Source organism: Trichosurus vulpecula, chromosome 2, assembly GCF_011100635.1.
Source record: "Trichosurus vulpecula isolate mTriVul1 chromosome 2, mTriVul1.pri, whole genome shotgun sequence".
Lineage (NCBI taxonomy): Eukaryota > Metazoa > Chordata > Mammalia > Diprotodontia > Phalangeridae > Trichosurus > Trichosurus vulpecula.
This window is the reverse complement of record NC_050574.1, coordinates 245,451,544-245,471,962: the sequence shown is the minus strand read 5'-3', so window position 1 is coordinate 245,471,962 and position 20,419 is coordinate 245,451,544. Positions and strand designations below refer to the sequence as shown.

The following is a 20,419-nucleotide window of genomic DNA, read 5'->3' as shown; positions in this document are numbered from 1 at the left end:
TATATTTATTATTAATAATTCTTAATATTTTCTTTCATTCCTTTGCATAGACCAGCAATATTAGAGTGCATGTTGTCAGAACCCCTCACCCCAAACCATGGTGAGAAAGTTCTGATAGAGAGGTAGAAATAAAAAATCTAAAACAATTATGAAGAAGTATACCTACTCCTCTGCTTACCAGATTCTGAAATCAGTAACTCTGCTACCGAGTTCATTAGTGTCCATATCTAAAAGCAGTCATAGTAGCAACACAGCATCATGGATAGAGTGCTGGGCTCAAAGTCAGAAAAATGTGGATTCAAGTCCCATGTCTGACTGATTGCCTATGTGACTTCTGGCAAGTCAATTTACCTCTCAGTGGTCCCAAATAACTTAAAGATTACAAAATGCTGATCGCTTATGTGAGTCCCATTAGTAGACGGAGTTTGCTCATCTGATGCTTGATATATTAATAAAATCACAGATCTGGTGAAAGCAAACAAACAAAAAGCTTAGGTGATTAGTGATTTTGCAACTTAAAAAAGAAAAAGAAAGGTTCAGGTACAGCTGAGATTCTTTTAAGCCCTGAACATTCTACTCCAGAGGCAAAGCTGATCAAATAGCCTTTGACAAAGAATTAAAAAGTCTCAGTGTCATTAGTGCTACAAATCAATGAATTATTCACATTCCTACAATTCCCTCTGCTTTGGATCATTCTGTCTTATCCTTCATTCTGACTTTTTTTCCTGGTTTCTTGCTGTTGCCTATTGTTAACCCTAGACAGTATACCCTCACTATTTCCTTAATCATTAAGTCCATCTTGCTCTGACTGTACCATTCAGCATAGAGAAAGGAAGAATATGGAAAGCACACATTCAAATAACGTGGTATAACTGGATATATCTAAATACATAAATATCATTATTGGACATATCACTCTGTGCAAGCCCCTCTAGATGTGGCCTAAATATGAAGCTCATCTTATTTAGTTTCAACAACACTTACTAATTGCCTACTCACTTCAGGCAATGGAAATTAGAATCCCTATCAATTATCAGGAAAACACCAGGAAAAAAACAAAACTAAATTTTTATATTGCTTTTATTTTTTCTGCCAAGTAATAACATTTCATACTGGCAAAATTCTTGACTATCTTATTAAAATGACACCTAATAGACATTTAGAAAATGAAGTAGTAATCATAAGAGTCAGCATGACATTTTCAACAACAGGTCATGCTTGATTAAACTCATTTACTTTTTGATTAGTTTACTAGACTTGCACATAAGGCAAATGCAACAGATATAGTATATTCTTGTAGGGGAGAAAAGATAGGATGATAGAGGTTAGACAATAGTATATTTTGTCTTGATATCCTCAATGCTTAGCACACAGCAGGAACTTAATAGTTGTTAAAAGATCTGTTAGTCATTGGCTTTGATGTCATCTGGGTTCCCTTATAGTTCAAAATCCTACACTCCACTATGCTTACATGGAAAGAGTTAAAGATAGAAAATAAGTTTTACATATAATTTTGGAAATATTTCAGTTTGAGGATTCAGGAAAACACTTTTTTTGAAGGTCATCTTTTTTTTGGATAAATCTCTGGATAAATGAAGGGAAATTTGTATTAATCACAGAATAAGAGCAAAACATTTTCTCTGACTTGAATTTTTACATTTAATACCACAAATGTTATTATTGAAGAGGCTACTGATTTGAGGTTTTTTCTGGTTGGTGTTAATGACTGTCATAAAAAATAATTCTATGTTTCTAAGTCAACAGTTTAGTGATGAGAGTTTTTGACTGTGATAATTTGAGCTTTCCTTCTTTCCACAAAGGAGCCTGTTTACCTCTCTTTCAAGTCCATTCAAAATGAAGATCTCTTCAGACTCCATTTTGTCATAAGATTATTTTAGCTCAGTGTTACCACAATGTTAATTTTGCTTCAGGATTCATGATATTAAGAATGATTTTGTGATGAGGAAGTTTCATTAAACATGACTAATTCTGACCTTTTCACTAGGGAATATGCCAATGGGATGTTTTTAGTCTTTAATTTTCTGCTGAAAATGGGCATCTTCTTGTAATTTCTTTTGCTACTTGGTCAGGGTATTGACATTTATTATTAATATATTTTCCTAAAGATTTTAATGTGTGTTCTATAATGGGAGAACTTGTAAGTTGGAAAGATCCATTTGGTTTTCAAATGTAAAGTAGTAACCAAAAATTATTGGTTGCCTGCAATGTTAAAAAAAAAGACCATAATAATCCCTACAGTCAATGTTTTATATGTATAAAATCTTGACTCAAGTCAGGATTGAACATCTTATTTGTGACACCTAAGCCAACACAGGCTAACTAGTTTAATCCTATACTTGAGGTAGGACAGACTATGGTAGTGGAAGATATTCTGTTCTTCCTTTGACAGCTTCTGAATGAGTCTCTCCTTTTGGTCACATATCCTTTTGGCCCCATATACTTTCACCCTAACTTGCCCAACTTCATAATTTTACTTTTCAAATATTAGCTTCTTTTCTCCTTCCCCACAAATGACTCATGAATATCATGAGTTGGTGTATTAGGCAAATTTAGCCCATTTTCCCATGTTGTTGGTCTCATTGTAGGTCTACAAAAAGAAATGAGATAACTCATCTATGCCATAAGGACTTCACTCTTGTTTCTCATTTATGAAGTACTGGTTAGGGTGTCTAAAGAACTGCTTTACGTGCAGAGTAGAGAAAGTCAGTCAATCAGTTAAAAAGTTTTTAAGTGCTTAGTATGTGCCTGGCACTACACTAAGCTCAGAAGATATAAGAAAGGCAAAAACACGGTGCCTGCACCCAAGGAACTCACATTTTAATGGAGTTAGGATTTCAATCGCTGAAACAAGTGCAAGTAAAGTAATTGTCCATCAATTTATAAGACCAAATTGTCAGCTCCAATATCCTCCTCTTAAAAAGTTGAGTGGAGTAGATGATCTCCAAGGTTCCTTCTATCTCTAACATTCTACAGTTGTAAGGAAAATGCAGACATTTACCCTTGGCTAACTAACATATGTATAACATAATAATCTTTATTTTGAAGTTTTTAATAACCATATCCCCACCACTAGACCATAAAATATGCAGAGAATTTGAAGTTTTCTGATAATTAACTTTCTTAAATTGAGATGCTCATTTCAAATTATACTTAGAAAAATGTCCCCTATTTTTCCCTCTTCCTGCTCATTCTCCAACTCTTGGGACTCTCTCCTTACATGGACTACAACAGGTAGTTGTTTTCCTCTTTGAATTTTCTAGGTGATCTTCCTCTTGAATTTATTCTTCTTCTTTCCCATGGTGAGGTGGGGGTGAGGAGAGAGAAACTACACTAAGTACTCAGAATGAGCTAGGGAGTCTTGAAAAGCTCAGCATCTCTTAGCACTAGCAAATTGAGGCTGTGGTTTGCCCACAGCCAAACAACCGCCTCGGAAGGGAATGAAGAATAGCAACAAACCAGCAATTATGCTGTTTTCTTCCAGTAATAATCGAGTCATTAACACATATTTTGATTACTTCAAGGTACATTTCTTCAAGATGCCTTAGACTTCCATATGCCATTTCATTACTACAAGCTTCTTAGGCTAGTGGTATTGCTCTCTAATGCTGAGATTAATTAAAACTCAAACAGCTGATGCTCACAACCTTGGGGTCACCTGCCTGTAAGAAGAAGGAGCATATTAACTGAGAAATAATGCGCTTAGCAGGTGTTAGGGAACCTAGCATATCAGACCCTTACGGTTAAGGTCTGTTACACTCAGGACTCTCTCTAGACACACAAGTTCTACTCTACATCCAGGGAATAAGTGGCAACATGGGCCCTCACCTTCGATCATTAAATCGCATGCAATGTAGTAATTTTACCTTTACTCTGAACTCCACATGGGTTGCTTTCCTAAATGCCTCACTTGATTCCTCTGGCCAGCTCCCTGAATGAGAATGGGGAATCTCATAAGACTGCAAAGGCCTCTTGTAGCAAATGGAGTATAGGGGCCTGCCCTACCAAATTAAACATCAGACCTCTGACCTTTACCCACAACAAAGGTAACTGTAAAGGTATCTATTCAATTCCCATGTTAGTGTGGGAATCCCAGAAATCCTCTTGTTCCATAACCATGCCAGAGCTGCTAAACACTCTGCCTGAAGGCACTGATTTCCATGAGTCTCACTCACTCAGCCTGGGATTCACTCTTCTGTATCTTTACTTTTGAATTGTCCGCATCCACAGGGCTATACTTCTTATGCAGCTCTATGCCATATCACAGCCTCCCTCCCTTCTGGGAAGGCCCCCCTGCTTTCAGTCAAAGGGCTGCACTTGAGGACCTAGAGGGCCACACGTGGCCTCCAAGCCACAGGTTCCCCACCCCTGGTTTACACTATGTTCAGTCTGTCCCTATTCCCAGGGGACCACTCCATTGAAGCTCCTCTCTGATTATAATTGTCCCTCCATCAGCATCTAAGGCTTCCTTTCCTGCTCATTGCAGCCCTGTTGGCATCCATTGGATCCCTGACTGGTACCGCAGCTACCTTTGGCATGCTGTATCCGTCTGTCGGTAACCTCTCAGCAGAACTAGCCATGGGCATGGACTATACAGGGAAGCTTGTAACCAGCCTCCAAATGCACTTGATTCACTTGCCCTCATGGTATTACTGAGAGGGGGTACGGGTGGGGGCACTGCACCATCACCGAGGAGGAATGTTATTTCTATGTCAACAATCCTCTCAAATAGAGGAAGACCTTAAGGCTCTAAACAAGCAAATGGAAAATTTATGGAACAAGGGCCAAAACATTCTGAAGCATGCTTCCCTCTTACCTTCCTTTGATCTACTCTCCTGGTTGCCTAAAAACCTTGGCAGCATCCTTCATTCTGCCCTCCCTGGTATGATGTTTCTTTTCTTTATTTGCCTTGCCATCTACCTTGGCATTCAACTTGTAACTCACTTATTCTTACATAAAATTAAAATCATGTTTCAAATGATTATTCCTCAACAGCCTAAAAAAGGTCGTTCTGATCTTTTGGCCAAAAGGAGGAGATGTGAAGGGAATAAAGATTTTTATAATAATTGATATGATATGTGTAATGAATATACCAATAATTCAGAATTTTTCAGAATTCCCTTTTCTAGATTGAGTCAGACTTACAATGCAGTTGAAACAATCAACACTCAATCACTGGCATCCTTCTGTCTATGTACCTTAAGTGAAGCAAAAAAAAGATTGGTGAACCTATGTCACAGAACTCTGATCCTGTGACCCACAAAGTAATGACCCCCAAGGACTCGAGCAATATTGCTCCCACAAGACTCTAGAATTGTTGTATTGTCTTCCATTTGTGGGCTTGTAATCCACCTTCCCCTCTCCCTTCCCACTGTGACTTAAGTACATAATCTCTTTCTTTACTTCAGCAAGGCGGAATTCTGATCAGAAGAATTCCCTACTTGCAAATCTGTCCCTCTTAAGGAAACTTATTAATTAAATGGCTACCTGATTACTGGCACTTTGTCTCTAGCTTGTTTTTTCATCATTCTCAGGTTAGAGACTGGCTAAGTAAAAATCCCGTTAACATTAAAGTTCCTTTTATGTACTAAGCACTGTGCTAAACACAAATATCTCATCTGATCCTCACAACAACCCTTAGGGGTAGATGCTGTTATTATTCCCATTTTCCAGTTGAGAAAACTGGGGCAAACAGAGGTTAAGTGACTTTCCCAAAGTGCCACAACTAGTAAGCATCTGAGGCTGGTTTTGAACTCAGGTCTTCTGACTCCAGGTCGTGTTCTAACCACTGAGCCACCTAGTTGCCTCTAGTTCTCACTTGCTAACTGATGAATAAATCACTGTTCATTTTCTAAACTGTAATATTTTTATGGAGCCACTATACCATTGTCATCACATTTTTGAAGTAGCTACACTGTTTTGCGGTTAATGAAGTGATCCCTTCATTAAAGTTCATAAAGTCTTTGGGACTAAGACAAAAGAAAGGTGCCAGAGTGGAGTACAGGAGGCAAAGTAGTATTGGGGAACACAGACAGAATAGGAAACCCTCAGCATCAAGAAATTCTTGATTCGGGATTTTGGATTTTCACTGTCAACCCACACATCTCCCCAAGGACAACTCTATTTAAATGATCCTCTTGCAAAGCAAGCATCACAAACTAGAAATTTATGTTATCATTTATATAAGCAATCTTCCTCCTGATAGCCATAAACTAATAGAGATGGCAATATTTATTTTGACAATGTTTATTTTTCTGAATCCTAAATTCCCATTTTGCTGTAACATGTAACTCCCTGACCAACAATCTCCACTCCATGTCATAAAAAAAACAAAAATACCTATCTATTACATTGAAGCTATATTTTGCTATTTACAGAAGCTCTATTTATGGTGGCAAAAATCTAGAAGGAAATTACGTACCCAACAAATGGGGAAAATTTGAAAACATTGTGGTATATGTATATATTGGAATAGTATTCCATTATTAAAAATATGAGAAATTTGGAGAAACTTGGGTAGATTTGTTTGAACTAGTAAAAAATGAAATAAATAGAACCAGAATAGTTATATGTACAATGGCTACAATAATATATAATATACATATATTACGTATAACATATAAATGTTTTCATTTTTCATAACACTAAAAGGAAGTCAGATTCTAAGTAATCATGTAGCACATATGCTCTGACCCCACTGTGTAAGGGCCAGGATGCTACATTACTCCCTCGGAGTTCTTGGGTACCCTAAGGGGGTTGAGGCATGTCTGTGTATCATCTGTTTTCGTTGTTATTAGAAGCCAGGGACAAGCATCCCCAGTTAGTTCCTTTTACCCACTTGATACTAGGTAGCTTTTACAAAGGAATATTTACTTTTAAGATAGCAAAAACAAAGTACAAACATTTCCCTCAACATCTCTGGGCCATACTCTTCTCTACATCACCTCAGTCTCTGGGATATTGGCCTGGAAACTTAGCTCAGTTTCTCTATTGCAATTGGTCCCACCAAGTCCAGGTTCCGATGCAGAATAACTTCTGGATGAGTCATTCTACTGGGCTGATGTTCTGAAGTTTGCTCAGGAAGATCACTCCTTGCTCCCCAGGGTATCAATATTGTGCTACATGAAAAATGCGTCCTACATTCTGACTCCCAGATTCTCGTGGCTTTCTTTTCCAAGCTTTCAGAATTCCCAATGTCAGTCACCTCTTCTTTCATCAGACACCACGAACAAAGAAAGGAGTCCCCAAAATCACCCAAAAGGGAATTAAATAAAGAGATAGTACCTGAAGCAAACAGACCTTCATGGAATCTCTTGGCAGCCAATCAAAGAACCTCCTCTCCGATACACAGTGAGCCAACTGGAACCAAGGAGTGAAGGTCCACACATGTTCCACTCCCCACAGGGTACTTCCTTTTGTGTAATCACAATTCTCCTAGAAGCAGTTCCCTCAATGTAGAGGAGTACCATCTCAGGTGGTCTGGGAATATGCCTGATTCCCATCACAATTATAATGATCAGTCTTGGCCCCCAAAAAGGGAAAAAAATACTTTCCTTTCCTTGGCAGAGAGGTAGAAGACAAAAGGGACAAAAAAATTATATACAATTGTCAAGTACAATGACTATAGGCAGCTAGGTGTTAGAGTGGATAGAGTGCTGGGCCTGGAATTATGAAGACTCATCTTCCTGAATTCAAATCTGGCCTCAGACACTTGTTGACTATGTGATCCTGGGCAAATCACTTAACCCTATTTCTCTCAGTTTCATCACCCATAAAGTGAGCTGTAGAAAGAAATGGCAAACTACCCCAGTATCTTTGCCAAGAAAACTCCAAATGAAGTCACAAAGAGTCAGACATGACTGAAAAAAACTGAATAATAACAACTCAGTGACCATGTCAATTACTTTTGCTTAGCTTTTAAAAAAAAACAAAAGTAAAGGAACAATTGCTAGGGGTTGTAGAAGGAACAGTGTGTTTATCTGGAAATTCCTGATAAACAAAAGGTATTGACAAATTTTATTTTCTAATCCCCATATACACAGAAGTGAAATTAACCATATATTCCTATACTACTGGTAGGAAAGGAAGGGAAGGGAGAAATAACATTTACTAAGCACCTACTATATGCCAGACATTTTGCTAAGTACTCTACAAATGTTACCTTATTTAATTCTCACAACAACCCTAGCAATTAGGTGCTATAATGATCACCATTTTATAGTTGAAGAAACTGAGGCAAAAAATGGTTAAGGCACTTGCCCAGGATCACACAGCTAGCAAGTGTCCGAGGCCATATTTGAACTCAGATCTTACTGAGTTCAGAGCCAGTGCTCTATCTGCTGCACTATGACATACCCACATTTGTGTCCTGATTCGACGGCCTCTAGGAGCTTCATTCTAAGAAGCAACCAGCCGTGCTTCGCTGTGGCTATGCTACGGCAGCCTTCTGCAGGAACTTTCTGTCATCAGCAACTAGGACTTCCTCAAAGTCAGTGTTAGTGTTCTTTCTTTTGTGAGACTGGTCTGCCAACATGCCTGAGACTAATCAACACATTTTCAGTTAGTGAGGTCCATAACCTCACAAGGCTGGCACTTGAAAAGACTTCTCGGGCTACTGTCAAAGCCTTTTATTTTCCAACTGCCCCTCCACTGGAAATCCCACAATCTCCCTTGACTTTTAGTTTAAGAGGACTGAATTCCTTTCAGTTCAAGTCATGTTCCTGGAAGCAAGGCCCAGAGTCATACAATTAACTTGAAGTTTCCATAAGCCTCTAGGAGGCATTTAGCAACCAACTCTGAAATGAGTGACATGAAGCTGCAAATCCATATTTCGGTTTACATTCACTGGTCTATGCCCCACTTATGTTCCTTTAGCAATAAATTCTCTGCCACCTTTGGACACATCTAGAATTTATACCTTGCTGCCTTGGGTTGGTTTCACACTCTTTATATAACTTTTGGCAAGTCTTAAATCTCAGTTTCCTCATTTGTAAAATGAAGTGACTAAACAAAATAAACTCTGAAGTCTCTTTCAGCCACAAATCTTAGGAAACTGTGCTATTATCCCATATTCAGTTGTAATTGTTAGGAAGCTTTTCATTGAACAGAAACTATGCATACAAATTATGTAATCTGTGCAAAAGAGAAAAATCTAATTGATTTTTATATGTCATCCTCATATCATCTTATCATCACTAGTGAAAAACTTCCTAACAATTACAGCTATCCAAAAGTAAAATGCACTGCCTTCATAGATAGTAGGCTCCCCTTCAGAAAGACCTGAATTCAAATCTTGCCTTAAACAATGAATAGCTCTGTGACCTTAGACAAGTCATTTAACCTCTCAGCCTCAGTTTTTCTCCTCTGCAAAATGGGGATAATAATAGAATCTACCTTTCAGTTTTGAAATAAGATAATCTATTCAAAGTGCTATATGAAACTTAAAAACTACACAAATGCTAGCTATTATTATTACTAAATTGAAAGCCTTTCCTAGAGTGTGCTTGAGCTTTATAATTTATGATATAGATCATCTGTGTATCACTCTCACTACACTTTATCATCCTAAAAGACATACTATCCTTCTCTAATAACTTTTCTACTTTATCATCACGTGTCACTCAGTATGCTTCAGAACATGATGAAACTTGTGACAGCTTTCAGTCATACTACCACTCCTACTACCAGTACAACCACTACTACCACTGCTGCTGTTGCTGCTACTACTACTACTAGTGATAATAATAATAATTATTATTATTATTATTATCATGACAATTACTTGCATTTTATAGTGCTTGAAGCTTTATCTGCACAAGAATCCTCAAGGTAGGGAATATGTGTTATTGTCTGCCTTTAACAGATGAAGAGACTGAAGATCAGAAAGCTCAAATAACTTGCTCACAGTTACACAGCTAATTTTAAGGGGCAGATGAAAAACTTAAGAAGTCAATTGTCACAAGTGGTAGAAATTGCATTAGTTCTGCAAAGTAATCTGCATTATTTATGCATATTCCTTCCACAGCTTTTCCACAGTATAATTATTAGCATCTAGGTAACTACCCAAGACATTCCTAGCAAAACTGGTAAACAGTTGCTTTGAAAAAAAAACATCAAATTTATACTTGGAACAAAATAGGTTCTATTTGTATAGCATTTTATGATGTTCAGAGTTCTCATATGCATTACTTCATTTCATCCAATATATCTCATATTCATCCACTTTTCTCTACTTGCAAAGTTGCAATTCTGCCCCAGGCTCTAATTTCCTCTTACCAGAATTATTACAATAGCCTCCCAATTGGTCTCCCTGGTTCAAGCCTCTTCCATCTCTGATTCATTCTATACACAGATGCCAAAGTGAGATTCTTAAAGAGCAAACATAACCAAGCCACTTCCCTGATCAATAGGGACAAACTCCAGTGGCATTTTAAGCCCTTCAAAACTTAGCTCCAGCCTACCATTCCAACCTTATGATATACTAATTACTCATCATCATGCACTCCACACTCTTCATAATACAGTCTAATCCAAACTGACTTGCTTGTACCTTAAACACAACAATCTCTAGTTTCCCTTAAAGCTCAAATCAAGTGCCACCTTATGTACTAATTCTCTTCTGATATCTTTAGCTTCTGATACCCTTGGCTTCTAAGGCCTGCCTCTACTAAAATATAAAAAGTATAGTAATTATATATATATATATATATATATATTACTTTTATGTATTATTATATATAGTAATGTATATTACATATATTATGCCTACAAATGTAACAAATTGTCTCCTCTAATAGAACGCAAATTCCTTGAAGATAAGCCACTATTTTTTCCTTTATTGTCTCCAGAACTGAGTACAATACCTGGCACACAGTAGGTCTTTAATAAAGATGTATTGACTGTTAGGTCTATATCCCAAAGTCATCCAAAAAAAGGGAAAAGGACATATTTGTACTAAAATATTTATAGCAGTTCTTTTTGTGATAGCAAAGAATTGGATATCAAAGGGATACTGATCAATTGGGGAATAGCTAAACAAGCTGTGGTTATGATTGTAATGGAGTATCATTGTGCCGTAAGAAATGACAAGCAGAATGGTTTCAGAAATACCCAGAAAGACTTACATGAACTGATGCATAGTGAAGTGAACAGAACCAGGAGACCGTTGTACACAGTAACAGCAATATTGTTTGATGAATTGTGAGTGACTTAGCTATCCTCAGCAATACAATGATCCAAGACAATCCCAAAAGACTAATGGTGAAGCATACTATCTGCCTCCAGAGAAAGAACTGATATTGGTTATACAGATTGAGGTATGTATTTTTCGCTTTCTTTCTTTTCTTTTTTCTGAATTACCTTATACAAAATGACTAACATGCAAATATTTTACATAATTGCATATGTATAATCTATATCTAATTGCTTACTGTCTTATGGAGGGGGAGGAAAAGGAGAGAGGAAGGAACAGAATTTGGAACTCAGAATTTTAAATAAAATTGGAAAAAATAAAGATGTGTTGACTAATTTACCCTCAAAATAGCCTTGTGAGGTAGGCAGGGAGGATATTATTCTTCCACTTTTAGGGATGAAGTAACTAAGGCTCAAAGGACTTAAGTGATTTGCCCAAGTCCACATAGCTAACGTCCCAACAAGGCTGGGACCACAACTCATTTCTACTGATTTCTAGTCCTTTACTCTTTCCACTACATCATTCTGTCCTGGAAGAATATTCTAATATTCTCTTGCAAGAAAAAGAACAAACAGTAGGAAATCACTTGTGCTATGCTCCTCCTCTGGAATTCCCTTCTCCCCTTCTAGTCACCTACTCAATTCTAATTTAGCTCAAGTCCCTTCTATTCCATGCAGCATTCTCAAATTTCTCACAGCATCTTGTCTGGTCCTGTCTCCTTGCACTTATCACTCTCCCCTCATAGTGATCTGTGAAGGTCATCTCACCCACCCTGGCCCCAAAATAGACTAGAAATTCTTTGAGAGCACAGTCTGTGCAGAATTAATATTTATTTTCCACACATCTAGAGTATATTATTAGTAAATTATTTTTGAACCAAAATAAACTCTATAATAGGAGAGTTTTAATCTGAGCTACATGAATTTTTTTAATATCTTGATAGCTACAGGGTGTTCCTAAAGTCTGGACACACAGGCAAAATGCATATTTTCAAGAAACAAAATGAATGAAATTTTCAACAACATTTTATCTAATTGGAATATTAACAAATAACAACTTCAATTTGATTTCCATCATTTGTGATGCAAAAATTAATGTGTTTTGCAAGATTCACATGAACTTGATGCAATAACTCCACATTGCTATCATTTTTAGCACATTCACTCTTTATGTGTTCAATCAAGTGTGTTGTATCTGTGATTTTCATTGAGTACACCTTCTCCTTTAGCATACCCCAGAAAAAGAAGTCAAGGGGGCTCAGGTCTGTTAATATTCCAAATATTTCAAAATATGCATTTTTGCCTGTGTCCAGACTTTAGGAACACCCTGTACATTTCAATGTAATTGGTTACCTTTGTAATCTTACATTTTTATTTATTTACAGTATTGTTCTGGGAAGGGGTCCATAGGTTCCACAATACTTCCAAAGGAATCCATGACATGAGAAAAAAAAATTAAGAATCACTACTCTAAAGTTAAACTTCTAGTACCTGGCTTAGTGGCTCACACCTGTAATCTCTGCTACTGTGGAGGCTGAAGGTAGTAGATTGCTTAAGCTCGGGAGTTCTGAGTCTCAGTAGGCCAAAGCCAATCAGGCATCCTCACTGAGCCTGGCAGTGATAGGTTGAACTACTCAGAATGGAGAAAGGAGCACCAGGCTCCCTAATGAGGGGTGAAGCCACCTATAAAAAAAGAGCTGGCCAAAGTTTTGGTGTCAATTTGTAGGAGGATCAGGCCTGTGAGTGTCTGCTGCACTTTTAGCCTGGGTGAGAGAAGAAGGTCCAGTCTCAAAATAATAGTAATAACAACAACAGTAACAATAATAATTATTATTTGCCCATGTATTGCAATTTATAGTTGCTAAGGTATTAGGGCACTACTGGTGCATGGCACAAATTTGATCTTTCTGCCAAGAAAGGATCCACGAGTAAGCATTCCACTCCCAGGCAATTTTCTGAGAGTTTATCGACCCTGGATTAACCAGGATTAGGTTTTCTATGGCACTGGTAGAATTTACACTAAGCAGTGGAAAATAAAGCATACTGAGAAATCATCTTAGCTACCAACTATTAGAGTTGTCTTTGCAGGCAAATACCACATCTCAACAGCCCACAATAACTGGAGAATAATTAAATGCCATCCAAGACTCCAATTGCTTTAGGAAGTTGATGTTTCTCAGACTGACATTATACTGCAATCTGGAAAAGGAAGAGAAACCAAAGATACCAGATCACCTATTATTTGTTTTTTATTCCTTCTTACTCTCAGAAATTATTTCACTTCAAACCCAGACATCAAAGACAGATAACTCCACTGAGACTCCTCCTGTGCTCCCAACTCCACTCAGAGCATGAAGACAGATGGGAGATACCTGTGAGTGTTGATAAGAAACTGAAATGGTGAGAATGATAACTAATAAAGTGAAAAGTGACACAAAATTGCCTCTATTTTCCAATTGAGCAGAATGACAATAGTCACGCATAAGTGAAAATTTGTTGTATTATATGAATGAGAGAGAAAATTGGCACCCATTCTTGAATATAGAGGGCATATCAATGGCCTGGCAAAGTCACAATAAGGTAGTTACAAAGTCTAAGTTTGTTTAAAAATTTAACTTTCATCTATTTCCATTCAATCTTCTAATTTTTTAAAGAATATGCTACATTTATTAGAGTTCAAAATGGAATGTGTATCAACTCCTTTCTATATAATTTAATTTTAAAAATACTTTATTTCATTAACAGAAAAATGTGTACGTGTATTTCATATATGTTTTCCTGCAGTCTTTAAGCCAGGCACACAGTTCAAAATTTTCTTTTCACTAATGATGAATGCTGTGGTCAACAAATATTCTTCTTTTCAGGAATTCAAAGAAGCCATTTTAAGATTCTGGGAAGAAGTTGTATTCCCTGTCTATGAAACTATTTCCCACTATTTCCTGTACCAAATTCCTTTCACTCTCCTCTTCTCACTGAGAGTGGAGGAAACAGCAGGACATGTTTATCCAAACAACCTGTGTAAAAGACTTAAAGCTACCAGGTTTTTTTTCAAACACGCTTTAATCTATTAGCACATAATCTACTTAGCATTCTTCATCCACCCTTACATCTAATTTTAGGTTTCAGAAAACAATATAATATGATGTAGAGAATGATCAATTCCCTGGTCTTTCATGGTGCCTTGCTCATAGTAGGTATTTAACAAATGTTTGCTGAATTGAATAAAATTGGTTAATGTTGAGAGCCAAACTGGAAAATCCATACAGAAGAGGAGATGTTTTTCTTGGGAATCTGAGTGACTACCAATGTAGATTAAAGTTATTAGAAAATTGCCATATTTCTTCTTCACTGTATGGTAAGAAGGAGTAACAAAATGTTATTTTACTAATTATTTCACAGTGATTCTTCATATATATATATATATATATATATATATATATATACATATACATATATATAGATGATTCAAAATAAGGCAAAAAATTTGCATTACTTTTCTAAATTTTTACATTAGTCAAGTCTATCTCTAAGAACTTTAACTCAATTGAATTAAACAAGCATTTATTAAGCACTTGTTATGTGTCAAGCAATGAATACAACAAAATATAGTCCCTGTCCTCAAGAATTTGGCATTTTATGTGAGGGAGAAAGTCATTATGGCATCTATGCAGTTAAATAAACATAACAAATACACAGCATTAAGACAAAGTAATTGGAAGAGGGACCAGTATCAAATGGGGATAATCAGAAAAGACTTCTAAGCCCCAAAAGAAGCTAGGGCATTTCAGCCATGAAGGACAGTCAGAGAAAAAGTGATGTAAGATTCGTGTACCCATACTGCCATCCAAAGGGAAAAAAATACTAAAAAGAAAGACTTTAAATAAAATGGTTGTTTCTAAGTAATTTTAAATTATATTAATGCTTTAAGTTTGTCAAATACCCTGATAAAGCTACTTATTTTATCTTTCCTTTTGACACTGAATGTCATCCTTATTTTTTTCAGAAACAGAAGTGGAAAAAAACTATTTGCTTTATGTTTTTAAGCGACAATACCATTGTGCCTGTCTTGCCCTTGAAAAAATGTCATATGAAAATGGTATTAACATTTTTTTCACAAATCAAAAAAGTTGATTTTGAAATTGTGCTTGAAGTTCATTCTAACATGAAAAATAATTTTTGATCTAAATAATTCTCTTCAAATGTACTGAATTTACAGCAATTAATTTTAGGAAGACTATATTCACTATGAAATTGGAACAAATAAAAAAGAGTTTCTTACAATTACTACAGTCCATTACTAAAATAGATGTATATGGTAGGGGACCAAAAATACTATTTTTATAATTAAGGAAAACTGGGGAAAACTAGACTAATGGAATTTTTTAGTTATAGATTTGAGATCTTCCTTTCAGGCAAGACATAATAAGACTACAAAATATCAGACTTGTAACTGAATAAGGTGGTTTAATCAGGTTATCCTATTGGGAAAGAGTAGTCATGAGATATCAGACTAGTAACTTGTCAAGCTACCAAGGAAAATGCAATGATGGTCAACACACAAGGAATCATTCCCAGAGAGTAGTATCTCAAAGGCATAATATCTGGGATCTCAAAGGGATACAGGAAATGTGCTCTCTAAGGTCTGAGGCGAGAGATGTCATTCTCAACTAGGATGTTAGAGAAGGCTTTCTAAAGTAAGTTACATTTGATCTGGGCTTTAAAATGTGGGGAGGAATTCAATAGGTGTAGGGGGAAAACAAGAGGGCATTCCACGCATAGAGAACGCTGTGATCACATAGTCAGGAAAGGGTACAGACATATTAGGAGGATGGTGACATACACTATTTGACTGGAAACACAAGCAAAGATGGGACAAGGAAATGTGCTTTGGATAACATCCTCTGAAGGAAAAAATAAAGTAGATTGTTAATAGAATGAGCTATTTTATCTAATAACCTCTTATTATACAATGATGAGAATACTGGAAGTCGCATGGGGAATATGCAAAAGGTTCATATACCTTTAGTAGAACCATACCTTTAACAGAGTAAGAATTCAAGATCAATGGCATATCATTGTCATATGGTTCTCACAGGACCCTCATACTTTATTTATATCTTAAAACTACAAAGTAAGTAATGCTGCAGTCAGGTAGGAATAGCATGCCAATGAAACCTTTTAAATATCTAATCCCAATAAGAGCTTTCCAGAGTCTAAATATATGAGGCAAAAGTGATTAGATTTAAAATCTCAGATAGGAATTTAGAAAAATAATCTGCAAAGAAGTAATGTCTATAGTTAACTTGGTTCAGACCACTCATTGTTATATCTGTAAAAGTTTAAATGTAGCACAACACCTGAGAAGAATGTCATGTCACACACAAAGGTGCTATAGCTTATTTTCATTAGCAAAAGACAAACAGTAGCATTCCAAGCACTAACTGATGATTAATACCACTTTTATCAGTGATCATATGGTTTAAGATATGCATTTGCCCATTAATACAGTAAGAATAAATGCAATTATAGCAACACTTATAATGAAAATCAATAGAACATATACATAACAAGTACCACTATAGAGTAATTGTTTTACTGTGAATTTATTTATTATGAATTTATGTCATCTGAGGAAATTGTGAATTTTAAAAAAGCCTAGAATTTTAATGCACTATTAAAGCATTAAAGTCATATCAGGGCATAAATGTCATCCTCCTATGTACCCCCACCAGGAAGGGGGAAAAAACAAATGTGCAAAACTACTTTTGTCAACATTTGGAAAATTTTACCATATGTGACAAAAAGAAATAATTGAAAGCTCATGAAAATAAATGTTATTAAAATACATCCTTTGTTGGCTTTTCAAATTAGTTTGCCTTAAAATAAACAAAATGTTCTTAAAACATATCAGATTCATTACTCATGGAATTTTAAGAAGGCAATATCCAAAAAAAGGAGGCAGTTGCCTGTAGAAGGGCTTAAGGCTATTTGGAAAGCCTTCCTCCCTCCTCCACTCAACCCCCATGTATATCTGGGGGCAGCTAGGTGGCATAATGGATATAGTGCCAAGCCTGGATTTAGGAATACCATCTGGAAATCCAGCCAAAGATACATACTAGCTTTGTAACCTTGGACAGGTCACTTAAGCTCTGTTTGCCTCAGTTTCTTCATCTGTAAAATGGGGATAATGACAGTACCCTACCTCACAGGATTGTTGTGAGAATCAAATGAGATAATAATTGTAAAATCCTTAGCACACTGACTGTCACATAGTAGCCACTATATAAATGTTAGCATATATACATATCTATATGTATATGCACATTTATATTTAAGCCAGCATTTATATTTGAGCCAGAATTTGTTCTTCCCATGAACTATCCATGATTCTTAACATACAAAAACCCATGATAAAAAAGAAGTCACGTTGACTTAAAATTATCCAGAGATATAAATAATGTAAATTAATTCCTCTTTTTAATGCCTATTTTGGTAAGGAAGGGGAAAGAGAGATGAATACATTGTATCTCTAAGAAAGAAGAAATTAGGGAGATAGAAAGAGGGGAAATTGGGGTATGGAAAGTTAAGTTGGCCCACATCATGATTTTACCTAAAGGAAATGCCCCCTCCTCTAGGTTTATAAAATAGATTATGAACTTTCTAACCCCCTTTTCTACTGTTATAGTTCTATGTGTTTTTTTTTCCTTTCCCTCACCTTTTTATTCCAATTTTGTCCCTTTGCTCATCCCTCTCTTGTGTTGTTGTTCAACCTTGCCTCCACTACTCACTCCATCGTCAAAAGGCATAGAATAAAGAAAGAAAATTCAAGTCAGTCAATATATACTACATACCAGACATTGTGCTAATCAATGAAGGATATGAAGAATGGCAAATGACAATCTCTGCTGCTGTAGAGTTCACAATCTAATGGGGGAAGGCAAAATCCAAACACCTACGTACAGACAAGCTACATACAGGATAATCTGGAGATAACCAACAGAGGGAAGCACTAGAATAAGGGAGATTAGTAAAGGTTTCCTGTTAAAGATGGTATGTTAGCTGGGACTTGAAGAAATCCAGAGAAGCCAGGAGATGAATTGGAGGAGGGAGAGCATTCCAGCATGGGGGACAGCCAGTACACATGCCCAGAGTCCAGAGATGTCATGTTAAAGGACCAGGAAGAGATTGGTGCCACTGGACCACAGAGTATTGGAGGTTGTAAAATGTAAGAAAATTGGAATGGTAGGGGAGGGGCAGGTTATAAAGGGCTTTGAATGCCAAATAAAAAAGGGAGAAAGGGATAAAGTTTCTTCTGAAAATTGTTTGTAATCTATGTCTGTTATCAATCAAGGTGTAGAGATGAACCTGGGTTCTCCAAGGCTGTTCCAACAGAACTTAAGTTCTAATAGTTTCTACCAGGATGGAAAAGATCTTAATATGGGCCTGGTTGGTGATAGAGTAATAGAGATCAGTTAAATAATGCTTATCATTAGCTTTCCACAGGGTGCTTGATTTTCAACAAGAACAACTCTCTAAAACATTTACAAGTCACAGAGGGCCTGGGATCTCTGTTGGTAGAAGAAATATTCACACCAACAAAATTATAACTCCTTGAAGCAACAAAATTTATTGATTACCAACGTAATGGATATATGGGGAAAGTTCCCACATAATTCAAGACATAGTTATTCAAAATAATCACAATAATTCTGTCTATTTCTCAATTTCACAGACAAAGAGAAATAAAAGGACATTGATCTCACCACAAGTATTGAGACAATTAACAATTATTGAATGTGCATGTGCTTTGTGGAAAATTGCAAAGAAAGTGGAAAATGGTTTTCTGGCCTCAAGGAATTCACTTTTTAATAGAGGGAATGGGTCTGACAGAATATGAATAGAATAGCTCACATTCTAATAAAGTACAGTATTGAACATGAGGGCTTTCCTTATGCTGATTCAAAATTTCTGAGACAAGTTAATGAAAGATTGGCAGGCTCTCAGAAAAAGCTTATTTTGAAGATAAGTCAAAGATAAATAGCTTGAATGATACCATTTTTATATTTTTTAAATGTTTCTGGAAAGGGTCCAATTTTTGGAGTTAGGGGATGTGGGTTCAAATTCTAAATGAAATCCTAAAGCTGAAAGAGACGTTAGTGATCTTCTTTCTGACTTCATCATTTTACAGATGAGGAGATGGGTCTACAGAGATTGGGTGATTTGCTCAAGATCACCCCTCCAGTTGTGGCACACTAAGACTATGATCCTGGCCTCCTGAGCCGCAAGCCAGTGTTCTTTTTGTTATATAATAAATACAAACTCTAGCATCACTGAAAACGGGGATAGCCAAATGCAGCGATGGAAAGATAAGCACTAGAAAACTTAAAAGATAAGCAGCATCAAGAGCTCTTGGTCAGGTGACCAGTAATAGGAAATCATACATTACAGCCTGCTCCTCATTCTTCACAACATGCAAATATATGTGTTGCCTTACTCCCCATGCAACTAACAAAATCCAGTTACAAGATGAAAAGGGCACAGGCAGCCCTGGAAACTGTTCTCTGGGGAAGTAATCGTTCATAGAACTTAAAATGTGGTCAGTCAAACAATAAGCATTTATTAAGTAGTTGCTACGTGTCAGACACTGAGCTAGGTGTTGGAGATGCAAATACAAAGGAGGAAATGATCCCTATTCCCAAGAAGTCTACTGTCTTAAGTATAATATCAGACTTGAGGGCTTTATTTACCTCTTAAAGAGGCTGATTCAAAATTTCTGGGAAAAAAGTTAATGAAAGATTGTGAGGCTCTCACAAGAGCCATATTTTGAAGACAAATCAAAGACAAATAGCTTGAATGATGCAGTTTTTGTGTTTTTAAAATCCTTTTGGTGTTTCAGAATTAGGAGATCTGGGTTCAAATATTAGCTCTAGCACTTAATAATGATGGCTGACATTTATGTAGGTGCTTCGAGGTTTATAAAGCATTTTACATGTATTATTTCATTTGATCCTCCAAACAACCCTAAAGGTTAAGTAGGAGAGATATTATTATCTCTAGTTTACAAGTGAGGAAACTGAGTTTCAGACCTGCCAAAATTTCATTAGTAACTCTTATGCCCTCCGTAATAAAAGAAATTCTCTGACTGTTGTGAGTAATGGAAGTCCTCTTATTCCAAGGCCCTTCATCAAATCTAATGCCTGCAAATATCACT

The 20,419-nt window shown here is 36.4% G+C and overlaps 1 pseudogene; it reads left to right on the top strand.

The window, feature by feature from the left end:
* Positions 1-20,419, top strand: part of LOC118836944 — a 129,816-nt pseudogene that overhangs the window by 1,507 nt on the left and 107,890 nt on the right.